The following is a 27,239-nucleotide window of genomic DNA, read 5'->3' on the forward strand; positions in this document are numbered from 1 at the left end:
TTGAATTGCTCTTCGGCCTTAATTTTTGCCTTAGAAGTCATGATTCCTGTTTTCTTGTGTTGGGGTGCCCTCCGGTGTTTATCCTCTGAACTGCAGGTTCTCTGTTGCCTCCTGAAGTCTGCCTAGCAACAGTGCCTTTAGCTAATCTTCAATGTTAAGTAAACCTGAAAAACCACTTTTTTGCATGTATATAGTGCTGGTATGACTCTCAATGGGAGTGCTATTGTGTGACAAAAGACTCTTAATAGCACCTTAATGGTTTCTTGCTTAAGATGCAAGCTACAAACTGCCAGAGAGAGCAGAAAAAAAAATTCTCTCTGGTTCCCTTTTAAAACCAACTGTTACTCTCTGCTAAAAAGCCCTTAGCAGAGAAAAGAAAAATATAATATTCCTACTGGCTTCTGGATTCTGTCTATATCCCAACCGCTGCCACCATATCATAACCTTAGTCCCAGATTTGGACCTTAGCGTCCAAAATATGGGGGTTAGCATGAAAACCTCCAAGCTTAGCTACCAGCTTGGACCTGGTACTTGCTGCCACCACCCAAAAAATTAGAGTGTTTTGGGGCACTCTGGTCCCCCTGAAAAGCCTTCCCTGGGGACCCCAAGACCCAAATCCCTTGAGTCTCACAACAAAGGGAAATAATCCTTTTCCCCTTCCCCCCTCCAGGTGCTCCTGGAGAGATACACAGACACAAGCTCTGTGAATCCAAACAGAGTGACTCCCCCTCTCCGTTCCCAGTCCTGGAAACAAAAAGCACTTTCCTCTTCACCCAGAGGAAATGCAAAATCAGGCTAGCAAATTCAACACACACACAGATTTCCCCCTGATTTCTTCCTCCCACCAATTCCCTGGTGAGTATAGACTCAATTTCCCTGAAGTAAAGAAAAACTCCAACAGGTCTTAAAAGAAAGCTTTATATAAAAAAGAAAGAAAAAATACATACAAATGGTCTCTCTGTATTAAGGTGACGAAATACAGGGTCAATTGCTTAAAAGAATATTGAATAAACAGCCTTATTCAAAAAGAATACAAATCAAAGCACTCCAGCACTTATATTCATGCAACTACCAAAGAAAAGAAACCATATAACTTACTATCTGATCTCTTTGTCCTTACACTTAGAAACAAAAAATTAAAAAGTAAAAACTACTTCTCCAAAGCTCAGAGAAAGCAGGCAGACAGAAAACAAAGACCTCGGACACAAAATTCCCTCCACCCAAAGTTGAAAAAATCCGGTTTCCTGATTGGTCCTCTGGTCAGGTGCTTCAGGTGAAAGAGACATTAACCCTTAGCTATCTGTTTATGACAGGGGGGGAACCCACAAGTTTTCCACAGGCAACTGCTTGAATGGCCCTGTCATTCTACCCTCAATTCATTCCTGTGGAATCATTGTCCTGACAATATAACCAAACCCAGCCCCTGACTTCAATTATTATTTTATTTATTTATTTTTTAGTTTAAACATAAAATGGATCAGAAACTTCCATTAAACCGTGCTCCACAAATCTGCCTCATTGGCTTAGCTGGAGTAGTCCCACAAGAGCACCCTAAACACCTCTGTGCCCTTGCCTATCCCACTGTTTTCAACTCACCTCCTGTGCCCGCTTGCGTTCTGTCCCCACGCCCCATTCCTGCCAAGCCAAACCTTCATCCTGTTTCCCCCTTGGGACCTCCCCTCACCATTCTGGCATGAATGTGCTTTATGAGCTTCCAACACATATTTCGCAAGCATACCTGAACTTACAGATGCTGCAAAAACAACCACTATCATCAAATGCTCAGCAAATATGGAACCCAGACCCATGCCGGGCTTGCTGTAGAATAAACAGACCACTATCCATGTGGGCACCAGCTCACTGTGGAGTCAGCCATTCCAACCATGACATATGATCTGGTATGTCCCACTGCATCCCAGTTTTTGTCTCTCTCAATCTAAATTACTCATCGTAATGGGACCAAGACATGCCTTTAATGTATTGCATGCCTGCCTGATTATATTCATATATCTAAACTAGGCTGAACATCTCTGTGAGTAAGCTTCAGCTATAACACCTGCATTGATAAGGACAGTAGCCTCGCAATTTTCCCTCATTCTATAGACCCTTGGCTGCTTGGGCATTTCTCTCTTCTGTTTACTCAATCCCTAATTACTGACCACCATCATCTCCCTGCAACAGTGATAATATAGCAATGTATTCACCTCTTGGGATTTTATCCCTAGTAGTATTGAGAAGATGAACTCCCATAGGGTCAGTGACCCTGACATAACCATATTCAGGACTGAGCGTTGTGGCACCCTCATTGTCCTGTTACCCCTTGGCTATGCCCAGAACAGCAACTCTATCCCATGAAGTTAAAGTCCTTGGTAGTGGAAGAGCAGAAAGCTTCCCGGTGCTCTTCCCCACCCCTGCTAGGGCTCCCACACCAGTGCAGGGAGTCTGCCCCACCTGCCTATTGTCTGTTTCCACAACTCGTGCCCTCCCTATGCCTTCGTCACCACCCTGGCAAGGTACCTCTCCTGTGAGTGTCCCAAAGCATTGCAACTATTTCAAGTTAGCTTGTAGCAGCTGTGTAATACTATGAGCCTCCTTACAGGGGTGTGTTCCCCAGATGAGCTGATACAGCTTCTAAGACTCCCAATCCTTGCCCCGGTGGTCCATTCAGTACTCCATCTGGTCCATCCACATTTCCCTCATGTAAAGCCTCAGAGGAACCAATAGTGCATGGACTCTGTACCTCAGTCTGCAACTATTGCCACATCGTGTGGTAGGGGCCCACCTGTCCTTGCAGCCTCTGCCTGATGCAGATCCAAGTACCCCTGCAATCAGGAACCTTTATCTGTTATTGATTCAACTCACCTCAGCCCTCAGTCTCCTGCAATTGTCTGAGTTGAACATCTCGGTTCTGGCTGACCCTTTATACTCTGTACGCCCTGTAATGGTGAGGAATTGACCTCAGATGCAGTTGCCCTGACAACTTGTATCAAATCCTCAGCAAATGCAGCCAGTTCACTTGCATGGGTCTCGGCTTCATCTGGAGCCCCACCCCCACTTCCATAAACCTGGGAGGCTGCCCTTGGTAATTAAACACATTACCCTGGGCTCCACCAGTCCCTCACCCTTGTTGTGAGGATCCTGCCCCTGGCTCCCCACTGGCCCCACAACTCCACTCTGTCTGCCCTGAGCAGGGTTTGATTGCCCCCCTCCCTGTCCCAGCGAGACCAACCTGGAGGGAGAAGCAAAATCTCCCCCACCCCCCAGTGTCTTCTGCCCACAGCAGGAAAACCTGAAACCTGATTCCCTACATCTGTACCCACAGCATAGCTTCTACAAGAGGGGCCACACTCCCTCTCCTTCCCCTCCTTGTCTCTATATTTGAGGACAGAATCTGACTTGGGGCTGCCTTTCCACTCCCCCTCCTTTCTGGAACTACTTTCCTCTGCCTGCTTTGCCCTACCCAGACCAGGGGAAGCGGGGAATCAACCATTTCCCCCGTCCTGCCCTGTTCTCACTGTCCTTTGTCCACACGGAGCCATGCTGAGATATGCCGAATTCCTCTATTCCGTGCTGCTGCCTCAGCCTGCTCCATGTGAAATGGGGCTTCGTCGCACAGGCTGACCCTTTTAAGCCCTCTCACCTATCTGGATTCCAGGGACGAATCAGTGTTTGTCCCCTTTTGCAGCATTTTGACCTCTCTCCAGCCATAAAAAACTGTTCCTTTCATTCTGTGAGATAGACGAAATCCCCACCCCCCGCTTAAAGGTGCGGTGTGGCTAAACGCTGCCAAATCTGAAGAATTTACATGGGGTCACTAAAAGGCACCTCCCTGGCCCTAGAGCTCTCTCTGTTTGTAGCAGGCCTTTGAAACTCAGTAGTGGACGTGTTGGACCTCTTAAAAAGAAGTTGCAAGAATCTTTTATGATGAAAATGTTAAGCAACCTAAATAGAAGGGAAAATACTCACCGTATAATAGCAGCTAGATGCAAATTCTTGTTGAATCTGTAACAATAAACTATCCTTCTAATCTTACCTTTCTGATTATTATCACTTTTATTGACCACTTCCTACCCCATGCCTCTTATGTGCTTATCTAGTTCATGAAATATTTTTGATAACACCTGGCAGGGGGTTAAGGGGTGTGGATTGGCTTTTGTGGAGGATCCTCATCACTTTATACTCCCATGGCCAAGAATCATTCTCCTTTGTACACTAAGATTGTTCAGCCAGTAGCCTTCCCCCTGGCTGACTCAATCCTCTCCATGCTTGGAAAGGAAGATGAAGTTATTGATAACATACAGAAAAGGGTATGTCAAAAGGGCTGAAAACAACTTGCTAGTGGATGAGCAATTTTTATCATAGTTTACTTTGTTACATTAGCACTTTTTAATGTCAGAAACTGTTGTCTTGCTTGAGTGCAAGTAAATGCAATACGTTGTAATGCAATCAAACATTAGTGCTTCTATGTCAGCCCTAAAACTGAGTCAACTGCTCTGCTTATCTGTCCTTGTGGTCCAGGAATGTGGAGTTTTGAGTAGTGCATCCTGGCATGGCTTGCCTAAAGAATTCAGATTTCCTGGGAGCCTGCACTCCCTCCTTAATGCCAGGGTATCCAAAAATTTGGATTACTCTTATGGAGAGACAAAGAGCCTCCAAGCAATAACTAGAGTGCCCAAATAGCAAGTGTGAAAAATTGGAAAAGAGGGTGGGGAGTAACAGGTGCCTATATAAGGCAAAACCCCAAATATTGGGACTGTCCCAATAAAATTGGGACATCTGGTTACCTTAGCAATAACACTAATTCTGAATAAAGAGATTGAATCTCAAAACTGGAACATCAGCTGTGTGTGTGTGAAAGGGAAATTAAGTTGAATCATTTGTCATGATTGTAGGGTTAGCTGTATCTGTGACCCCTCACTTAGTGCTACAGCTTTCAAATGACAGGCTCAGTACTTCTCCCCACTTTTAGACTGGCTTTACAGGTTACAGAACCCCTGTTTTTCAGCAGATCCAGCTGCATTTGTCCCCAGCTATTGCTTTTCCTTAGGGCACTGTGATCAGTGGTGACTTAGAACAACTTGTTCAAAACAATGCATTTATTTATCCACAGGAAGATAGTAATTAGAGAGAAAAGGATCAAAACAACAAAAGGCTTATATGCATATTGTCTTACTTGAGGCTTAGCATTTTCCCCAAAGATTTAGGTAGGCCCACTTTATCCTAGGTACCCTCCCACATTTGGGGATCGAGGCTCCATCTGCTTTTCTGCAGACCCTACTTCTCTACCTGTGTGCATTAGGGATGCACTTTTGATAGTTTCCAAGTTCTTTGGATGAGTCACTACTGACTGATTCAGGGTTCTGCACCCATCCTCACCCAGCCTAAGCATACTGCTTCTGTATTGCTTCCTGCCCTTTCTGGCTCCAGGCTTGGGGTACCCAGGAATCAAACTACTCAGCTGTAACCCTCATGTTTGTAATGAAGAGCTAGGCCATCTCACTGGATTCTTTTTAAAACTTAAATGAAATATTCTAGCTATAGAATAAAAATACTGTTCGGGCAAAACATAATTTAGTTCCATAATACATATTTACAAGATTTTGGAAGTAAGACTTGAAATAGAGCCTGTGTACTGCAATAGATTCAAATATCCAGAAGGTGGCACTTGAAGTATTTCCACTGTGATGATAGCAGGAAACATTAGGTAAATAATACAGCTTTGCCTCCCTGGAACTTGTTATAGAAATGAGACAGCTGTACATTGTTAACACTGTGCTAAAAGGAAAAGTCTTATTGGCTGTGTGCTTTTGCCCAAACCACGTGAAGCACCCATTACTCTAATACTGCAGTGTTAACCAGAATGAATTCAAAGGTTGCAAGCTCTCATTTTTTTGAGATTTGATGCCTATCATGGGTACCATCTTTTCTTTGAGGTTTTGAAGAATAGTGTTTAAAACTTGCTGGAAAAGAAGATATCCTGGGCATGCTTTTGCAAAAATTTTACCTCCCTTCTGTATTTTTTCCCAGACTTGAGCATTGACCTATCATTCTGGGAGTTCTGATGATGCTATCAAGCAATCATACTTTTTGTCTTGATAGCTCTTTTAAAATGTGACTAACAGGTTGGTTTAAATGGTGTCAACACAGCTTCCACCTGACTAACAATCTGATCTGTAAATAGATCTGACTGTTTTTTTTGGTTGTTTTTTTTTGGTGTGAACCAGTGTCAGTAGGAATGAAAAATTGATCAGAACTCTGTTTGTAGCCTCTAACTGAGATTTTCTTTTACTGAGTAAAAAGCTCAGCAGAAAGACAGTCAGCAATTCTGTTAATGCCCACACAGAAACCTGCTGTTTCACTCACACGCATTTAGCTGTTTGAGAACAAGAAGCTATAGCCAGGCAGTCTGACCTGTCTTATAATGAACCAGAATAATATATGCCTCCCGCCCCCCCCCAATATAAGTATGTTTTTAAATAATTAAATAATTATTTTTTTTTTTTAGCCTTTTATAAGATAAAATATAAGACCTAATCTTAGGTCATGAAAAATTACTTTAAGCGGCTAATCTTTCAAATCTTTAAAAAATGACTTTTGTAAATTTTCCTTCCTCTTGCAGTGGGTAAAAAAGTCTTAATTTTTTTGTTTGCAAGTTTATATATATATAAAATTCTCCTTCATGAAATTGTACCCACAGCTCCCCATACTTGGATTCACATGTTATGCAATGCAGATCCCAGAATGAGTCAATGGAAGAAATATGGGCTCAATCCTGTAAAATGCTAAGCACCTGAAACCAATGGGACAGCCCATGTGCTTATTGTTAATCATCAATCCTTCTGGTCAGGGTTAGTGGCATAGGCAGAGACATTTAGGGTGATTAGATAGCAAGTGTGAAAATCGGGACAGAGGGTCGGGGGTAACTGGCATCTATATAAGAAAAAATCCCAAATATCAGGACTGTCCCTATAAAATCAGGACATCTGTTCACCATAGAGACATTCACATCCTGGAAGTGACTGCATGGCTGTGTGGATAGTGTCAGCAGAAGGATTCGGTTTCCTTGACTATGGGATGCTGTTCTGAGAAGGACTGCTGAACAGAGATGGGGTATACCTATCCAGGATAGGGAAGTGTATATTGGGATACAGACTGGCTAACCTAGTGAGGTGGGCTTTAAACTAGGTTCAGTGGGGACAGGGGACAAAAGCCCCCAGATAAGTCCAAAACATGGAGATGTTGGTGAAGGGTCAGAATCTGAGGGGAACATGGGCAATTGTAGCAGGGGTAAAGGAGATATGAGGGGAAATTGAACATCTTAGATGCCTGTATACTAATGCAAGAAGTATGGGGAATAAACAGAACAACTAGAAATACTAGTGGCTATTACATAATTGTCATCACAGAGATTTGGTGGAATAATACACATGACTGGAATATTGCTATAGACGGGTACAGCTTGTCCTTCCTGAATAGACAGAGTCAAAAAGGAAAACACTGTTGTTTTCTGTATCAAAGATGTATACGCTTTCAATGAAATTGAGATAGAAGCAGGAGGCAGACCAGTTGAAAGTTTCTAGGTACGGTTAACGGGTTAAAAAAAAACCCCAAAACAAAAAAGGGTGATGTCATGGTAGACTACTTAACCTGGAAAAAGGGCGGATGGGGCTTTTTTAAACAACTAACACAAAATCATCCAAAGCACAGGACTTGATGATAGGGAATTTAGCTACCCAGATATCTGATGGGAAAATAATACAGTAAGGCACAGATTATCCAACAAGTTATTGGAATGTGTAGGAAACAATTTTTTTGTTACAGAAGGTGGAGAAAGCAAGTAGGGGAGAGGCTGTTCTAGATTTGAGTCTGACAAATGGGGACAAACTGGTTGAGAAGTTGAAGGTGGAAGAAAGTTTGGGTGAAAGTGATCATGGAATGATAGAGTTCATGATTCTAAGGAATAGTGTGTGGGGAGAGGGAAACAGCAGAATAAAGACAATTGACTTCAAGAAGGCAGACTTTAGCAAACTCATAGAATTGGCAAGTAAGATCGCATGGGAACAAATTGAAGAAGGAAAAAGTGCATGAGAATTGGCAGTTATTTAAAGGGATATTAAGGGCACAAGAGCAAACTATTACAGTACGTAAGAAAGTTAGGAAGTGTGGTAGGAGACCACCTTAGCTTAACCAGGAGATCTTCAACAACCTGAAACTCAACTAGGTCAAAGATGAAAAAAAACAAGAATGAAGGAAAACAATTAGAAAGACCAAGGCACAAAATGAGATTAAGTTAGCTAGGGACATAAAGTGTAACAAGAAAACATTTTACAAATACATTAGAAGCAGGAGAAATACCAAGGACAGGATAGGTCTATTACTCAATGACAAGAGAGAGACAACAACTGAAAAGTGTCTCAGTTTTCACGAGAAAGGTTAGCAGTGATTGAAAGACTAACATAGTGAACATTAATGTAATTGAATGGGATCTGATGCTAAAATAGGGAAAGAACAAGTTAAAAATTAGTTGGGCAAGTTAGATGTCTTCAAGTTGGCAGGGTCTGATGAAATACATCCTAGAATACTTAGGGAACTGGCTGAAGAAATCTCTGAGCCATTAGTGATTACCTTTGAGAACTTGTGGAGGATGGGAGATATACCCAAGGACTGGAAAAAGGTACTATATTTGGCAATCTATAAAAAAGGGAATAAGGACTATGCAGGGAATTGTAGAGCAGTCAGCTTAACTTTGGTACCTGGAAAGATAATAGAGCAATCAATTTGTAAGCACCTAGAAGATAGTAAAGTGATAATTAACTGTCAACATTGCCACTTAACATCCAGGCGCACCCCCCCAGTCCTGGCTCTACTTCTGCCCCCTTGGCTACCCCACACCACCTGCCTGGCACTCCAGCTGGGGAGCAGGATTGAGGGCTTGGCCCTCCTGCTGGGGAATGGGGTTGAGATGAGGGGGGGATTCCAAGCCCCCGCTTCCCTGCTGGGCAGAGTGGGTCAAGGCCCCACGCCCTGATTCTGCTCCCCGACAGGAGCACTGGATGGGTGGAGCGGGACAAGCCCTGATTGCTGGGCAGGGGGGCAGAGCAGATGGAGGTGTGTGTGTGCAAATTTTTCTGGGGCCTCCCATTTTTCTGGGAGCGCTTGGCCAGACCATCTAGCACTTCCCCCCTACCCTGCAAGGCCAGCTGGAGAGGGGAAGAGGCAGCAGGATTGCCCCTACCCTTTGCTCCCCATCACTGCCCACCCCCCGGGGCCCCTCCGAGTGTCCCTTCCTGCCTGTGCCACTGCTGTTCCAGCAGATCCCTGGTATACGTCGTTTTGGTATGTGTCGCTCTTTTCAAGCACACAACCCTGACATATACCGGGGACCCACTGGATTAGAATTCAAAATGGTTTTGACAAGCTAATGAAATGATCTGAAATAAACAGGATGAAATTCAATAAGGACAAATGCCAAGTACTACACTTAGAAAGGAGTAATCAATTGCACAAATACAAAAATAGGAAATGACTGCCTAGGAAGGAGTACCATAGAAAAGGATCTAGGGGTTACAGTGTATCACAAACTAAATATGAATCAATAATGTAATACTGTTGCAAAAAAAGTGAACATCTCTCTGGGAATAGCAGGAGTATTGTTAGCAAGACATGAAAAGTAATTAATTCTTCCACTATACTCCATGCTGATAAGGCCTCAGGTAGAATATTGTGTCCAGTTCTGGGTACCACATTTCAGGAAAGATGTGAACAAACTGAAGAAAGTCCAGAGAAGAGAAACAAAAATGATATAAGTTCTAGAAAACATGACCTACAAAGAAAAATTAAAAAAATTGGGTTGTCTAGTCTGGAGAAGAGACGATTGAAAGGAGACATAATAGTTTTCAAGCACATAAGGGGTTCTTATAAATAGGAAGGTGGTAAATTGTTCTTAACGATGGAGGACAGGACAAGAAGTAATGGGCTTAAATTGCAGCAAGGGAGATTTAGATTTGACATTAGGAAAAAGCTTCCTAACAGTAAGGGTAGTTAATCACCGGAACAAATCTAAGGAGGCTGTGGAATCTCCATCTGTGGAGATTTTTAAGAACAGGTTAGACAAACACCTGTTAGGGGTGGTCTAGATTTTGGGTTCTCAAACTGCGGGTTGGGGCCCCTCATGGGGTCACAAGCTACCAACCTCCACCCTAAACCCTGCTTTATAATAGTGTTAAATATACAAAAAAGTGTTTTTAATTTATAAAGGGGGATCACACTCAGATGCATGCTATGTGAAAGGGGTCACCAGGACAAAAGTTTGAGAACCACTGCTCTAGATAATACGTTGTCCTGCCTCAATTCAGGGGATTGGATTAGATGACCTATTGAGGTACCTTCCAGTCCTACATTTCTGTGATTTTATGTCTTTAAGTACTTTGTTGGTTCAAGACCAGCATGCTCCCAGCACCTTGCAGGATTGATCCTTATTAGAATATTTGTACAGCACTCTGAAAATGCAGGGACTGATTAACCTCTGTGTTGCTGATGTTTTATGCCATTGTGAGGCCACTGAAACCAATGAGATTACGCGTACATAAAGCTGGAGTTATGCACTGGTGGATCAGGCCCTTGAAGTGCAATGTAACTGCTAAGTAATAATGTTGTTACTGTTAGGATTCCATTCACTGCTTGCTATGCAGAGAAGGATGAATAATTCATAACAAATATGTTAATCAAGAATTTTTTGTGTTTCTGAACCAATCGTAAGCAGACCATCTTTTTTTTTACTTCATTTGTTATTTACATAGATTCACAGAAAGCCCTATAGAGTTTAGTAGAGAATGATATCCCTACTTATAGCATTCTGTGGGTTAGCTATAAAAAGAATATAATTTTCATTACATTTTGAAGATTTAGTGTAATTTCTGTAAATCTTTCTTCATCTTCAGTAGAACTTTTTTGGATTAATCCCTATTACATTATCTTGCACTTCTTCGCAAGGAGTACAAGGTGACCCTGATTCTCACGCATAGACCCCTTCATGCCACTTTTGCAGAATAAATTGCTCTCGGTGATCACGTGTGGCCCCCTGCAGTGTAGAGCTGCTATAAGAGCTCTAGACTAACCTAGTTTCCAGGACCCCAAGATATGAAGTCATGTCAGAGCTGGCAGGCCAGTGCAGGGAGGAGTGGCTGAAGTGCATTGGATTATGGCTGTTCCCTGCTTCCTAGTAGCCATGGGAAGCAAAACATAAATCAGACCAGCCCTGAGGTTTCCTCTGGAGTTGAGCAGACCTCTGAGTCTCCACTGAGTCCATGCTCCAAGTGTAGGAATAGAGGAACTGAGAACCAGGGCTGGTACGTTTCTGTTGTCTGACTGAATGAACAGAACTCTTCAGGTCGGGTTTCTGTCACAAATAGTCACAGGGAAAATTTTTTTTTTTGCAATACTTGGTTAATATTTTCCCTTTTGGCAAATATTCAACCAGTGTAAACTCATTTACTAGACTATTTGTTGAAAGTGAACACGAAAAGGTACACATGCTGGATTGTAGCAAATTCATGAAAACATTCAAATAAATATTTCCTAATGTTTTCTTCCCTCCTTTCATCCACTCTACTGGTTAAGCACTCTTGCTTTGTCAAGGATAAAAATAAACGAACTCCAGTATTGCCAAACTATTAAACCTGCACTGTTAGCATTGGCAGGATTAGGCCCCTGTATGAAGTTTAATAAATCTGCCTTATGCAGTATACTAAACAGATTTCTTCTTACATAGGAGCTTTGGACTGTTTATCAAAAACACAAATGGAAATTGTTCTTTAGTATCTTTCCCTGACCACCCACTCTTTCCTTATCAAGTGCTTAAGTAAGATTGAGCATTGATGTTCATATGTGCAGATTGGAGATTTTGTAGAGGATGATTTGCAGATGCAAACCATCAGGAGTGTGAGCCTTAGACACCAAAAATCTAACTTCTTTTTAAATGCTGCTGTAATATTAGCAAACAAAATAATAGCATCAGTAATATTTGTGTTCATTTATGTCACAATATTAAACCCCCTATATCATTTTGGAGCACTATTGTAGACATATATTCAAACTTAGTAACATTTGCATTTAAAGATTTATAATATCAGAATCAATTTCTGATAAAATGTCCTGCCCTCCTGTACTGCTGTTTATCAGGAGCTTTTCTGTTTTCCTAAGCTATTGCTTATCAGTTTTAAAAGATCAGTACCACTGAGTGGAAAACCAACACCAAAAAATGGCTAATAAAGGAAGCTTACCTTCCTGGGTCGCTTCCTGTTAAAAGTTTACTTTATTTATGAGCTAATTCTCTTTTTTTAATCTATCTAAATTTCCTACAAAACAGTAATAATTTTCCTATAAATTCTGCCAAAACAAATATTCCCATCACTTTATCGTGTGACTTAAGTTGATGTTCCATCTGTCACAGAGTCACCGGGCGATGCTCTGGAACTGCTCCCCACCAAGCCAGTCAGGACTTTGGGGAGCCTCCCCTCCCTTGGAGCAGACTTGTTCAGGGCAAGAAGCTCACACAGCTTCACCTCCTGGGTCTCTCCTTAGAGCATTCAGCATCCTCTGCCCCTCCGTGCGCTTCCCACAGCGAGTCCACCCCAGCGGGGTCCTGGGGAAGCCACCGGGTTCTGCACCCCCACTTTGCAGTCAGACGTGACTCTCAGCCAGCCAGTAAAACAGAGGTTTATTCGATGACAGGAACAGGGTCTAAAACAGAGCTTGTAGATACAGCGAACCAGACCCCTCGGCTGCGTCCATTCTGGGGGGCAGTGAGCCAGACCCCCAGGTCTGCCCTCCACCCTTTGACTCCAGCCAGCTCCAGACTAACAACCCCTCCCAGCCCCTCCTCTCTCCTCCGCTCCTTTCCCGGGCCAGGAGGTCACCTGATCCCTTTGTCTCCAACACCTTCAGCTGGCACCTTTGCAGAGGAGGGGCCCAGGCCATCAGTTGCTAGGAGACAGAGTGCCAGGCATTTAGGTGCACTGGCCCTTTGCTCTGCCAGATACTTAAGAACTGCCATGGGGACACTGAGGCACCAACACAGTACTTAGAGAAAACATTAAGAACTTTCCCAGTTCGTCACACCATCTATTTCGTTCTCTAGAAATGCTTTCCATAGCAGAGAGACTGTCCATATTAACGGTGGAGTTTCCAATGCTCCCCTCTTGCTGCAAGGGACAACAAATGCTCTAAGTGTATTTCTTGAACTCATTTTTGGAATTAATTTCTGTCCCAGACTGGTTTCCCTCTGTTTATCTGTTTTAGTTTTTAGCAACTGAACAGAAGAAAAATGTAGAAAAATAGGCTGCTTCAGTCTTGCTTGTAGCATTGCATGTTCTGTAAAAAGTTTGCAATGGAATACTAAATGAATGATTTAAATCTGTTGACAGAACAAAAGTCATATTATTTGTGATATCCCTTATGCTGAGAAGGTTGTCAGAGTCACTGGAAATTAGTGACAGACTTACATTTTGAAACCTTCACGCATATTTTGTGCTTGGAAAAGCCAAGGAATTATCATGTTGAAATGGACCTGCATGAACAACTTATGCAAATTATCTTTTTCTGTATTTACAAGAGCCCAAACTTACCAATGAAGGGATAAAAATACCACATCCCAACTGTACATTTCAGGAGTAGGCAGTACTAAGGAAGGTACTGCAAGTATTAGCCTTAAAGAAGCATTCTGTGTTCCAGCACACAATTTGTGCCTTTCTGCAAAGGAAGGATTGTAAGATTCCTAAAATCTAGCAAGTAAATTTTTCTTGCATGAATTATTACTTCTGGTCTTTGTAGTATTCTGTTAGCTACTGCTCCATGATCTCACCTTCTCAGCATATGAAACAGCACAAGCCTATGGGAAAATAATGATACAGAGATAGAAAAACAGACGTTGGGAGGACTGTCTGATTGCAGTAAGACTATTTCAGAAGCAGGTTTTGATCAGTGTAGTTTTGAAACAGTTTCAATTTATCTTTAAAGCAGAAACTCTCATGTATTAAGACTTCAGGTTTTGGAGCTTTGCCTTCTAAGTGTAATGCATAAGTCACTTGTCATAATAAGACTAATTAAAAGATTTAAACCCAAATTGAATGTCAAAACAAGAAATTTGATAAGGCAACAGTGCTAGAAGAAAGTTTCAGTATAAGGGTGCAGAACAGAACTTTGCTGTGCAAGTGTTTGTAGAAAAAAATGTATATTCTTGAGTATGTTGCCCAGGGAAAACTTGTGAAATTAGAGGAAAAATGTTAGCTTTCAGGTAACATTATGATTTTTGACTTTGGGGGAAACCTTCCATTTTGGAGGTTATAATATATTTTGATGATGATCTGTTTTATACCAATAAAAATTGTCTTTTGGTTTTGTGGAAAAATTGTTTAGCTTTTTTTCTACAATGCTGTGGTCTTTACACAATTGCACTGGCAATGAGAATTTTCTTTGTAGAGCTCAAGCAAAGAGTGTGTGTATTTGATATTCACGTAGCGCATTACACTGCAAAGATATATTGATCTACTTGTTATTAAAATTATTCTGTAATACTCCACTATGGGGTTTCTTCGCATTTCTGAAGCATTTGGTGCTAGCCATTGTCACAGGCAAAATAATGAACTGAAGAGTTAACCCTGCATCCATTGAAGTCAGTGGCAAAAATCCCATTGATTGAGGGCCAAGATGGGCCACTTCTCTGATCGAGCACGAAAATTCTTATGCTTCTGAAATGTAGGGCGTTGTATCACATCTGTGTACTGTGTAACCCTTAAAGTATTTCTGCAAATGTAATTCTTACTATACAAACCAACCAGAACTCTTACACGTATAAATTCATATATTGCAATCCTGACACCATCCTGGTACTGCTTATACTTTCAAAACTTTCGGCAAAGTCACCGGGAGACCTGAATATGCAAAGAACGCAAAATTACACCCTGAAGGCATATGAAAATGACAAGAATATGTCAGAATTCATTGACTGTATATAAAGTAGTAAGAAAGAAAAATATCATACTTCATAAATTCCTTTCATTATAATGGGTGGTAATTTCTAATATAATGAGATTTGTAAAGTGTTTTGTTTTTAAGGCTCCTTGTCACACAGTTATTTCTGATATTGTAAGGCCATTGTTTTTACTCTATAACTTGTTTTTTCTGATTCTGTTTTCTGGCTACCCTGCAGCACTTAGTTTTCCACTGTGACTCAGTCACTACATGAACACCTGTTTTAGAGCCTGGAGCCTTTCCAGGGCAGGAGCTTGTCTCAAAGGATGTAATACGTCATGTGGTTGTGAAATCCAGGATGTGAGCAGTGAGGGAATTCAGATTAAACTTGAGCCTTCATAAAGCTTTAATTTTTTCCCCGTGTATAAAATCCTCCTCCCTATCTACGTGCTTAATATCATTGCATTCTCTGAAAGTTCAATGAAGGTGACTGCTCAGTGTCAAGATGTCTCAGTTGAGTACCATAATGATTCTTCTTACTTCCTCCTGAAGATTCCTGTTTGGAAAAGATAGAGAATCTAGGATTTGAAAAGCAGATGGGCACATTAGAAATGTATAGATAGAAAACCATGACTTCTCTGATTGCTTGGACACTTCACTAATTCTGTAGTCAACTGACCTAGCTCATTTCCCACATTAATAGAATCCGAGTAACCGTCTACTTATGGGATTTAATTCCCAGTTACTCTTAGTCCCTTTTATATTAGTCTTGCAGTGTAAAGGGACCTTAAAGTGCGCATAAATGTAATCTACACCAACAGAAAGGCATCTCTACGTTTCAGAATGGTGTCAAGGAGCCAGAGTGGGAAAAGAGATTCAAACCCCCAAAGGGTTTCCCATTCTGATGTCCATAACACCTGATGCTCACAGCACCAAATTTACCAGGGTTGATCAACTAAAAAATGGCAGTGTAGCATAGAGACCTGACAGAGTTTTGGCTGCACGAGGCCAATAGAGCGGGAGTCCTGTATTTGTGAAAATGTACAAAATGATAAAGTGTCACATAGGCTATGTGAAAAGAATGACCCCTTGTAATTTTTTTTTCTTTTCCTTGTCTAAAACTGCCCCCTTAGGTATCACTGAAAAATTTTGCCCAAAGTAACAGATTTGAGCAGTAAACATCTGATCCAAAACATTTTGTGGCTCATAAAGAGAGCTGCCTCCACAAGAAGCAAATAATTTCTACAGGGACATGCAAGGATGTGCTGTGTTACTTGAGGTTATGGAAAAGTGGCGAGATTTGCAAGCCTGTGATTGTCTCTCATATAAATAATTAATTTCTATAGTTATTTAACATTTGCATTTTTTTAGCATCATTTCTCTGCTCTCCTTAACACTCCTATTCTGCCTTCTCTCCCCAACCTTTCATTATCCTCGGTGATCCAGCAGATCTAGCATATACTGATGTAGAAGGAAGACAGAAGAGCCATTGGAGAGATGCAGAGAGGGGTGGGGGAGCTGGGAAAGTGTTTGGGGAAAGGTGGACAGTTTTTAGCTCAGAGATTGAGTTAGAGACCAGGTCTTTGTTTGTGCTGGTGCTGGAAACCTTTGGCTGATGGAAAGGATCTCACATGACTCTAACGTAGAGAAGCCTTGGCAGATGACTGAAACTGCAAATACACTTACAGCAAAGAAATACATATTTATATCTTAGTCCTGCAGCCAAAGTCACACAGACTTCAGCAAAGGTGAGTTCCCTATAAATGTGTAATAATTGTAAATAAATAAACATCCCCATTTTACAGCTGAGAAGATGGAGGCAGAGAATTTAAGTGATTGGGCCAAGGTCTCATAACAAGTCTTTGACACAATACTCAGGTTTCATGTTGATTTGTATTGTGGTAGTCCCTAGAAGCCCCATTTGATGGTCTTAACCACAAGATGATCCTTCCTCACTTTGTCAATCTGCAGTCAATGTTTGCTATGTAATTCCCACACACACCTATAAGCTAAAACAAAGCATATACTGCTGTTCCGGAGGTGCAGCTTAACAAACTCTAGTGAATGCAGCATTCTACTGCAGAGATGTGGAGTGGTTTGAGGAATAAAAGAACTAATTGACAGAGTGATTTACTGCTCTTGGTAAGAGCTCTCCCTCTGGATAGCTTTGCTTTTTACTAGCAACACCTAAGATCAGTTTGGATTTTTTAATACAGACTTGCTTTTAAAATTGTAATAATTTAAAATGGTGTAATCACAGTAGCTACCTTTTGCTCTGCATTTTGTTGCTTTTCCTGACATACACATAGAGGAACTGTAATAAACTCAGCTTGTTATACTAGCCTGCCTTCCTTCCTGCCTGCAGAGGTCCTTCAGTAAGGTACCCCGAGGCCTGCTCTACACTGGAAAATTATGTCGGCATGACTACGTTGCTCAGGGGTGTGAAAATTCCACACGCCCTCAGAAACTGAGCTAAGTCCCCTTGAAGAAGAATTTTTCCATTGACCTAGCTGCTGCCTCTCGAAGAGGGATTACCTACGCTGATGGGAGAATCTCCACTGCAGTGCTGCACTAAAGTGCTACAGTGGCACAGCTGCAGCAGCACAGCATTATAAGTGTAACCATACCCTGAGTCTGCACTGTGGACTGTTCTCCTGTTTCTCCTTTACTCTTTATCTCCTCTTTTTGTCTTGTTAGGTTTGTTCCCCTTTTTCATTCTCAAAAAAACCAGGATAGAGAGCACATTTTTAGCTCAGTCCTATAAAAATCTCTGATCCTTTCCACTTAAATGTGGGGAAGAGGAACAGGAATACATGAAGCTCCAGGCCCTTGTGGGAAGATCTTGACAGATTACTATTATCCTTCAAAAAGAAATTAGTGTCCTTGCTGCTAGCGAGTACTGTTATCCCTGCCCCCAATTCTATTTTTCTTCTGTTCTGTTCTGCAAAGGGAACAGAACAATAATAAAACATATTAGCAACTTTCCAACCTGATCAAATACCACGGCTGCTAAACCAGACCAAAAAGGAAAGATGAGTTCTTCAGAGAATAGCAGCCTCTGATCTGCTAAAGACAATCTCATGTCAGCCTGAGCCTCCTGGATCTGTCTGTGCAGCCTTCTACAGAATGACACAAAATCCTGGCAATAACAAAAGGGTGATATATTTGCAGTTGGATTTGAATCATGGCAACCCAGTGCTGCTTGCATGTCAGGGGAAGAAAATGGACTGTGGGAAGCTTTTCTTTTGTAAGCTCTTTTGTTTAGTTTGAATGTTCTAAACAGTAACACACTATGAAATCTGTTCCTTTAAACAAAGCCGGAGTTGTTAACAGTAAAGGTATTCTTTTATCCGTCTAATTGTGGGCTCTCTCCAAACCTGCATCCAGTCCCATAAAAAGAGTGTGTCGTGTAGCGATAGGCCAACTCTGATGGTTCTGCTCAGCTAAAAGACATCAAGTTCAGATACTCATGCAAAGTATCCAAACCTTTTGGGCTTACATGCATTAAAGAGGCCAGAATACAACTGAAAGTTAATATGTTGACATAAAGAAATCAACAATTCAGTATCTGTCTAGGACCAGGTGAAGAGGAATTGACATTTCTGCAGATATATGTTGGCAGATGTCTAATGTTTTTACATCTTTTTTCTAGTTTTTTCAACAGTTGGATAAGTGGCATAACTTGGCATCAGAATACTTTGTCAAAGTTGATGGTGGTAATCCCAGCGTTTCAGGATCAGAAAGGAATATACTACTGTAGAAAAATGTCCTCCCTGCTGTCATTGTAAATGATGTGTTTCATTATGGACACTTTCTGATCAAGAATATGCTCAGTCATAGACTTCTCTCTGGTTTGTATGTCCAGAATGAGATGTTACACTGGAAAGGTTATCTTGTTAAATTCTGGTAAGTGTTTCATGAACTCTTGATAGTAAGTATTGCAAAAAGTCATCTTTAACTGTATTTGTAGTGTTGCCTGCAAGATGCCTAGTTAGTTGTACTAGTTAGGTTGTACTGGTGTCTCTTATCATGAAAATACTTTGAACCCAGCATTGGGGAATGCAGAGGGTGCAGCTTAAGTGGGGAAGGGCAGGAAGAGAAGAGGTCACACTTCCACAGTTGATATGTGATGAATAATGGCTCTGTGTGTAATAGTGCAAACCAGGACAGAACAGATATATTTTTGGAAACAATAAAGCATCCAGTTGGGTCAGGTATTTAATGAGCTGAGGATGTGAATTCAGTAAGGACATATAGAATTGATAGGATAATTCTATTCTGAAGATAATATATTTGTTCATGTGGGAACACTTAGGGCTAAGCTGGAATCAATGCTGCCATAATAAGCTGGGGGACATTCTACATTTGACTAGGTATCTGATCTCTTGACTAATCTTCACTAGATAGTGTTAATGTTTGTGTTGGTTTTGCAGAGTGAAGAAGTATCACTGAACTCCAAGTTATCGCCATTATTGGTCCCATTTGCCTTATCTGCTTTGAAATTTTAGCGGTTTACATTCACTGATATAGCTACACTTGAATCTATTATTTTGTTCCATTCTCCATATCAATGTCATTGCAACAGGATTTCTGCAAAGTTGCAGAATGATAATTTGTTGCCCCATCAATCAAGGATCTCAAAGTATCTTAGAAATATGAATGAATGAAGCCTTTCTATACCTCTGTAGAGAAGCCAGCTATTATTTCCATTTTACAAATGGGTAAAGTGATGCCCAGACAGTTTGTGTCTTGCCTGAGGTCACACATCAAATCTGTGGCAGAGTTGCATCCAGGATACCAGTCACCTGACTACCAGTGCTGAGCTTAATCACCCTTCCAGTAAAACATCAGATATGGAAAAAGAAAGAAGCCCCACTGGAAAAAAACATAATAGAAAAAAATTCTAGCACCCTAGGTTTAAACAGCAAGGCTCCTAGTGGTTCATTGTACTATCTAGCACAGGGGTCGGCAACCTTTCAGAAGTGGTGGGCCGAGTCTTCATTTATTCTCTCTAATTTAAGGTTTTGCTTGCCAGTAATACATTTTAACGTTTTAGAAGGTCTCTTTCTATAAGTCTATATATACAACTAAACTATTGTTGTATATAAAGTAAATAAGATTTTTGAAATGTTAAGAAGCTTCATTTAAAATTAAATTAAAATGCAGAGCCCCCCAACCAGTGGCCAGGACCCGGGCAGTGTGAGTGCCACTGAAAATCAGCTCACGTGCCGCCTTCAGCACGCGTGCCATAGGTTGCCTACCCATGATCTAGCACGTTTATTGATTTTAATGAGCCATTTTCTTTGTTAGCTGACCATGTCTTCCCATTCTTTATTTCAGGGTTGGATGGCTTTCGTTCTCTTTTGTTTCTGTAACTTTTGTAAGAGGACAAGATAATTGGTCCACATGCATTTGCTTGTAAAGACTAAACAAAGAATTAAACACAAAAGTAATTTGCTCTGCTAAAAGTGAAAACCAGAGAGACTCTGACATTCACTTTTTAGATTTACAGGCGTCTGACTGAGTGAGTATCAGAGGCTGGTTTACCAGTACTGATAGCATCAGAACATCCATATACAAATATCCTCATAGCTTCAACCAGCAAACTCTGGGTATGTGTCAGGGCAGTGGAGGAGTAGTAGTCTTGATTCTTATTCATTGGTTTTTGCAAAAAGAGAGTGAGAGAAAGAAAAGAAGAACAAAAATACACACCCATCACACTGATTTTACTTCTTTATAGGAATGTGTATTACATAGTGAACTCTAGGAATATATCAGCACACCTATGGTGTGGAAATAATGTCCATTATCTGTTTAGGACAGTGGTTTGGTGCCAGGTCGGAAAATTCACACACAAACTGAAAAGAAAAATACAGCTGGCAGACTGGCTTTGTTGGGGTTCATGTGAGACTGAGGAACTACTTCCCTTCTGAGTTCCAAATAGAGTTCTAATTACTTGAGCATGCATAGTTTCTGATAAGAAGGTGTGATTTATGCCAGCTGAGGATCTGGCCTTGATTTGATATTACTTGGGAGCTCTTAAATCCTTTACTTGCTTCCTGTCTCAGATTATTTTCTGGTGTCTGAGATTAGAAGGAATAAAATATTTCTGAAGAAGCAAGGTCTTCTGGCATTAAAAAGTAAACTTACAATTGTAGCCAATGAAAACATTTGAAAATTTTATTTCTGTGCAGGACTGAATAGCTGTTCCATGTTTAAGACATGCGTCTGACAAAGTGGGTATTCACCCATGAAAGCTTATGCTCCAATACTTCTGTTAGTCTATAAGGGGCCACAGGACTCTTTGTCACTTTTTACAGATCCAGACTAACACAGCTACCCCTCTGATGTTTAAGACAGTCACTTAGATGCTATTCACCAGTGTGTTTCCCATCTCCTCCCACTTTTTCACATTTACTGTATCCTGTCATTGAACACAGTTCCCTCATTACAATCTTTGATTCTTATTTAGGAAACTTCAAATATTGTGGGCCTTTCAAGGAGTGGGGGTATTTATTCTCTTTGATCGCAGGCCAGCACTTTCTTCTGAAATGATAGTGTTGTATAAATACACTAAAGGTCTGCAGGAACTTTGGCTTCCAGAGACGAGGGAGGATGGAAGACTGATCTTTCTTGAGACAAAGATTGCTGAGGAGTAATTATTGGCAGCATGCCCATAAAGGCTGAAACTGATGTTAGGCCTTAATATCTGGGTCTAAAACTCCACTGCTATCTAGTTAGTATAGATCAAGTATGTCTAATGCAATATTTGTTTTTCTTTTAATTCCCATCAAAGGAGAGAAATCTCAGATCAGTGTGCACAGAGGGACAGGATATAATTTATTGGGTGGATACAAGGAGAATTCAGAGCTAAGAGAAAAGATGCAGAGACTAACAGGACCAGGACAAGCTTTTTTTTTTATTACTGTAAATTGCCTCGACAGTAGCAGAGCAATTTTAGCACATTTTAGTTTACTCACAATCTGTCAGAAGAAAACAGGTTGGGATAAGAGACTTTTTAGAAGGTGCTAGCTTCAGTCGAACAAATGCTTTTATAACGTGAAGTTTTGTGGCAGTACCTACTGATAATTAGGATATCTCTGAACTTACAGATATAGTAGTATATGATTGTTTATCATAATTAGCCATCTTTTAACTCATATTTATGAAAAATTGTTCTTAAGTTGCTGTCACTTTTCAACTTTCCTATTTTTACAATCCTAGTAATAGATCTGACTGAGCTACATGACATGTTTGTTTATTCATCTGCCTTAGAGTGGGCAAGTGACTCTTTACCTCATCTGTTAACCATTTCTTGTCTTCCTTGAGGAGATACTGCCAATGAATGTAGACAAAAGGTCTGCTTTGGTAGAGCAATTCCTATAATTTTTCCCATAATGCATTTAGTACCTGATACAAAGTCCATCAAGGTCAATGAGAAGACGCACTTTAACCTTATGGGCTAACTCATCAGCTCCTGTACCAAAGAACAATCTCCAGCCACTGGATTTCATCCCTATTTCTTCATAATAAAGCTATTTAACAGAAGTTTAGCTTCTGTCATGTCCTTTTCACCGGACCCAGGGTCTTTTGCAGGAGCCTACCTACTCACGGCAGCTCTTAAACTCCACAGGTTTGCCTGGAATCAGTGCAAACCTTTGTGCCCCCTTCTCTTTCCTAGCCTGCTTCCTGAAGAATTACACTCTGTAGGTCGTTCACCTGAGTGTCAGATAAAAACTGGGTTCTTTCTCATAACCCAGTGACTCCTGCCTGCATGCTTGCTGGTTTTTATGGAAGACCAGGTGATATTCAAGCTATCACCTGATCCTTGGCTTCATAGCATCATCTGGGATGCTGCTGATTAGTCACAACTTCCCATAAAGGGTCAGCCACACTGTGATGCTCCCATTGACATTAATGTGAGTTGGGTAAGGCCATTGGTAAAGAGGAGTCATTTAGAGGTCATTTCTAATTCAAGGTTTTCAATACAATATTTATCTATAGGCCATTTTATATACCCTCCATTTTCATATACAATATGTTGTTGTCCATCAACAGGTGCTTAACTGATATCCTATTTGTGAATGTTTATTTTTTACTTTTAGTGGTAAATAAGATAAGAAAAGAATATCTCATGCCATCTTCAGTATCAGTATCTTTAAATCCATAATGTAGTAGTCTGGGTTCAAACTAACATTACCCAGGACGATTTTTGCACCACACTCTCAGCTCTATGGTTTAACCCGAAAGACACTTGTCTAATGAGGGTGAATTTCACTTACCCAAACCAACAATTAAGAATAAGGAATCAACTTGCTGTGTTTCTAGGAAATAATCCATTTAGCTGTAGAGTTAAGGAGAGCTGTATGCGTTGTCAGCTCGTGAGACACATTTCCTGGCACAGTATTAATCTGATAGTCCTAGTGTTGTGTTCATTTTAGTTAATCCAGACTCTTTCTGAGATTACTTAACAGTCTAGTTACTTTGATAAACTCTAAAATGTCCTTCGCCTCTGTGAAGCTAAATGTTAGTATTAAAGCAGAAGGCATGATATGCTTGTACTCATATTATATTATATAATATATTATAGGAACAGGAAGTAAGGTGGCTTGAATCATGTGATCATATTTGTTATGGTTAAAATTAGCAAATGGTCAATTGTCTTAATTTGGAATTTTGTACTCTTAATTATCTCCAGGGCATAAGATTCCCTAAGCATTTAAGTCTAGTCTTGACACAACAAACTACTTCTTTTGGCAGGAAGTAACTTAGTAGCTTCATACCTGAGGATGGTGGTAATAAAAGAACTAATCACTCTTTATAAAACTTTATGCAAATACAGTCAAATTAGATTTATTAAAAATGATGAAAGAGAACAGGGAATTTTTAATGAGTCATTATGCTGTATGTTATCTGTGCACAAAGCAGATGTAATGATGCATTATAAACGCTGGGAAAATTTAATCAGTGTAGAAAAAATATAATGAAATGGTTGTTTAAACACTGTAAATCTAATGTTATAGTAATTACTTTCCATCGACCAAGGCATGGAACACATTACCCAAGCTGTGTTTGATTAGTGATCCTGCTTACAGCATCTGGCCCTTTGCTCAATTTTTACTTTAATATAATTTTAAAACTCCTTAATGTGAACCCCAAATAAATAAATAAAACAAATATCAACTGTAAGAGCTGAATTCTTAACAGCATTCACAAATTTATTAAAAAGCTCAATCTTTTCCTTTCTAAAGATTACCCAGTGAGCTTTGATTTAACATGGCCATATGGTTAAAAGCTGGACATTTACAGAGCCATGTTTTCTGTAAGGTTGGTTTCTGTTCTTTCCCTCTTTACAATAATACTAGCAGCACTGCTTATAATGAATCTTGTGTTTTCCAGTAAGTCCATATGGGCAGTGGTTTGAAATATATTGAAGTTTTGCTATGTATTCTTGCATGCAGTCTTTAAAATGAATAAGACATGGATTTCACAGTTCCTAAGGGAAAAGCTAGTAGAGATCTTTTTTTAATTATTAACTGTATGCCACGGCCTAAAATTAAACACACACAAGGCTCTGCTAATAGCACCTTACTACTAAAATACTTAACCATATATATACAGCACAGTCTTATCCCCCTAGCCAGTTAAGGATTATTTCTAGGGCCAAATAGAGTGTCTGCTTGATGATATGGGTGAAGATATCATAGGGAGCCTGAATCTAGGCTGATGGTATTATAAGTATGCTGGGTCTTAAATGATAGAGACAGGGTGTGGAGTGGTGGTGGGTTTTTTTCCCCCAGCCTTTAAGCTACAAGATTTACTTCAGGGACTAGCAGCTCATCCAACTCCCATTAAACTCAATGGGAGTTTTTCCATTCTTTTAATTATTTGCATCGGGGCTCCTTATTGTACAACACTAGAAGCCTACATCTGACATTCTTCAGATTGGGGCAGAGAGGAGTTCAGTTTTATAGGGAGAAACCAGTGTTATTTAAAGAAAATAAATGCTATGCTTCCTTAACACTTCTATTTATTAATTAACCGATACATTGTAAATATACCGGAAGATATAACAGTATAGCTGGACTAGTTCTCATTACATTACCGATTTTACATGCGTTCATCTTCTCAAATAGGAAAACAAATGTATCTGTGATTCTGATTCTAATTCTACTACATACATGTATTCTTTATACATGAAACCATGTGTGTGCAAATTTCTACATGTATTGAAACCTTTATCTCAATGGAAGAAAAAGGCTATCATTTTAAATTATAAATTCAATTCTGACTGTAAAAGCTTAATAACAGTGTGACGATAAGTCGATCTTTCCAGCAAGGCCTAAGAAAATTTATTGCCAGCTTTAGAGACAGTGAGCGCTTTCTATCACTAAAGACTTTAGAATTAGAGCCAGGGGTGGTGTTCAGTGATCACTCGCTGCTTAAGGTGCTTGCAAAAGCTCTGCTTTATACTGTGTCAGGTTCCAACTGGCTGTACATAATAGAGGAATGTCTGTGGATTCTGAAACTATTAAAAGTTGTGAGTAGCTCTAGTTAGGATTCTTGAGTTTCTAAAAAGAGATCTGTTCAGTTCCCACTCTATTTTGAAGAAAATGTTTTTTGTTTTTAAAAACCAACGATAACTGTTGTAATTCCCAGAAGTGGAACTCTATACTCTGATGATCATTACTCATATTTTTTAATGTGTGTGTGAGTTACCTGGCTGGGAAATCACATCTAGAACAAAGAAGAAATCCCTTAGCTAACTCTCTGACCTTAGACTCCATTCAACAGAGTTTAGAGCATGCTGTCAGAAATGAGTGATTAGCTGATCTTTGGCCCCTGAAAACTGGGTACCAGTTGGTACAGTTGCTGCTGCTGGCATAAGCCTAGAAATGAAAAACAATTTTAGACTAATTTGAGATGTGAACAGGTGAAGCTCACATAATTTAGGATCAAGGAGAAAAAGAACAAGTGGCAGCTGCTCCAAGAAACATTGGCTTGTATCAATGCAACATTTGGAAGGGCAATTCATGTGCACATGATTGCATCATCTCTGTGATAAAGGGTTTGCTTTCAGATGAGCAGCACACAAATTTTGTTACTGTTTTGGTTAATGAAGAACATTAGGTTAATGCTTCACCAGGAGAATCCCAGGGAGTTGCAAAAGAAGCCAAGATGTGGCTTCACTCCAATAATAATCCTTATAGAGCTATAGCAATAGACTAGTTGCTAGCTGACTTACTGCTGTCAGTTACTGATACAAATTCTTTTTTTCTGTTGTTTAAACAGGTATGTATTTAACTATTTAGTGTGTTTACATTTTTTTAAATGAAGGCTCATGCTCTGTTCAACTTTTAAGCACTTTTCACACTCTAGATGTTGCATGACACCTAAAATAGTTCTGAAAGTAAATTATGCCCCTATGAGGCATCCTACTTTGATCGCACACAGACGGCACTACAGGCTTATATCTGTAATTGTAGTCATGACGTGAAGATACAGAACAAACCCTCCAGCATGATTTATCTTTGTCAAAATGGTAACAATGCTCAGTACTGAAATCCAGAGTTATATGTGGCCCTGAAAAGAGCAATTTGTCAAGTATTTCATTGACACAAATTGAAATGAAAGTACTTCTCAGACTCTAGAGGTCACTTTGTAACAGGAAGAATTCATTATCTAAGTATACATGGAGGGAAACTCTTACACAATTGAATTTGATTTGAGAGAGACGGATGCACATATAAAACACAAGAAATAAAAAAATATGAATCTGCAGGCCAAAGTGTTCTGTGGCTAATAACCCGTCAGTTCCTTCTTATAATCCAGAACTATTTTTGTGTCAATTTGAAGTTCAACTTTTTCAGAATTTTCCTACATAAAGAAACATAGATTACCTACTTCACACTTGACACCTGGCAAATCTTTGGGTTTTGCTTTTCTACTGAAGGTGGGACATCTTCCCTAAGACTCACACATTTCATAGTAGTATTGTGTACCGTTAAAATGTGTCAGAAAAAGCTATACCTTAGACATTAAAGAGACAAGGTGGGTGAGGTAATATCTTTTATTGGATTTCTGCTGGAGAAAGAAACAAGATTTCAAGCCACACACAGCTCTTCTTCAGGTTTGGGTAAGAACTCTGTGTGGCTCGAAAGCTTATCTCTCTGACCAACAGAAGCTGGTCCAATAAAAGATATTACCTCACCCACCTTGTCTGTCTAATATCCTGGGACTGACATAACATGACTACACTGCATAGTCCC

Source organism: Gopherus evgoodei, chromosome 6 (genome assembly GCF_007399415.2).
Source record: "Gopherus evgoodei ecotype Sinaloan lineage chromosome 6, rGopEvg1_v1.p, whole genome shotgun sequence".
In the NCBI taxonomy this organism is placed as follows: Eukaryota; Metazoa; Chordata; order Testudines; family Testudinidae; genus Gopherus; species Gopherus evgoodei.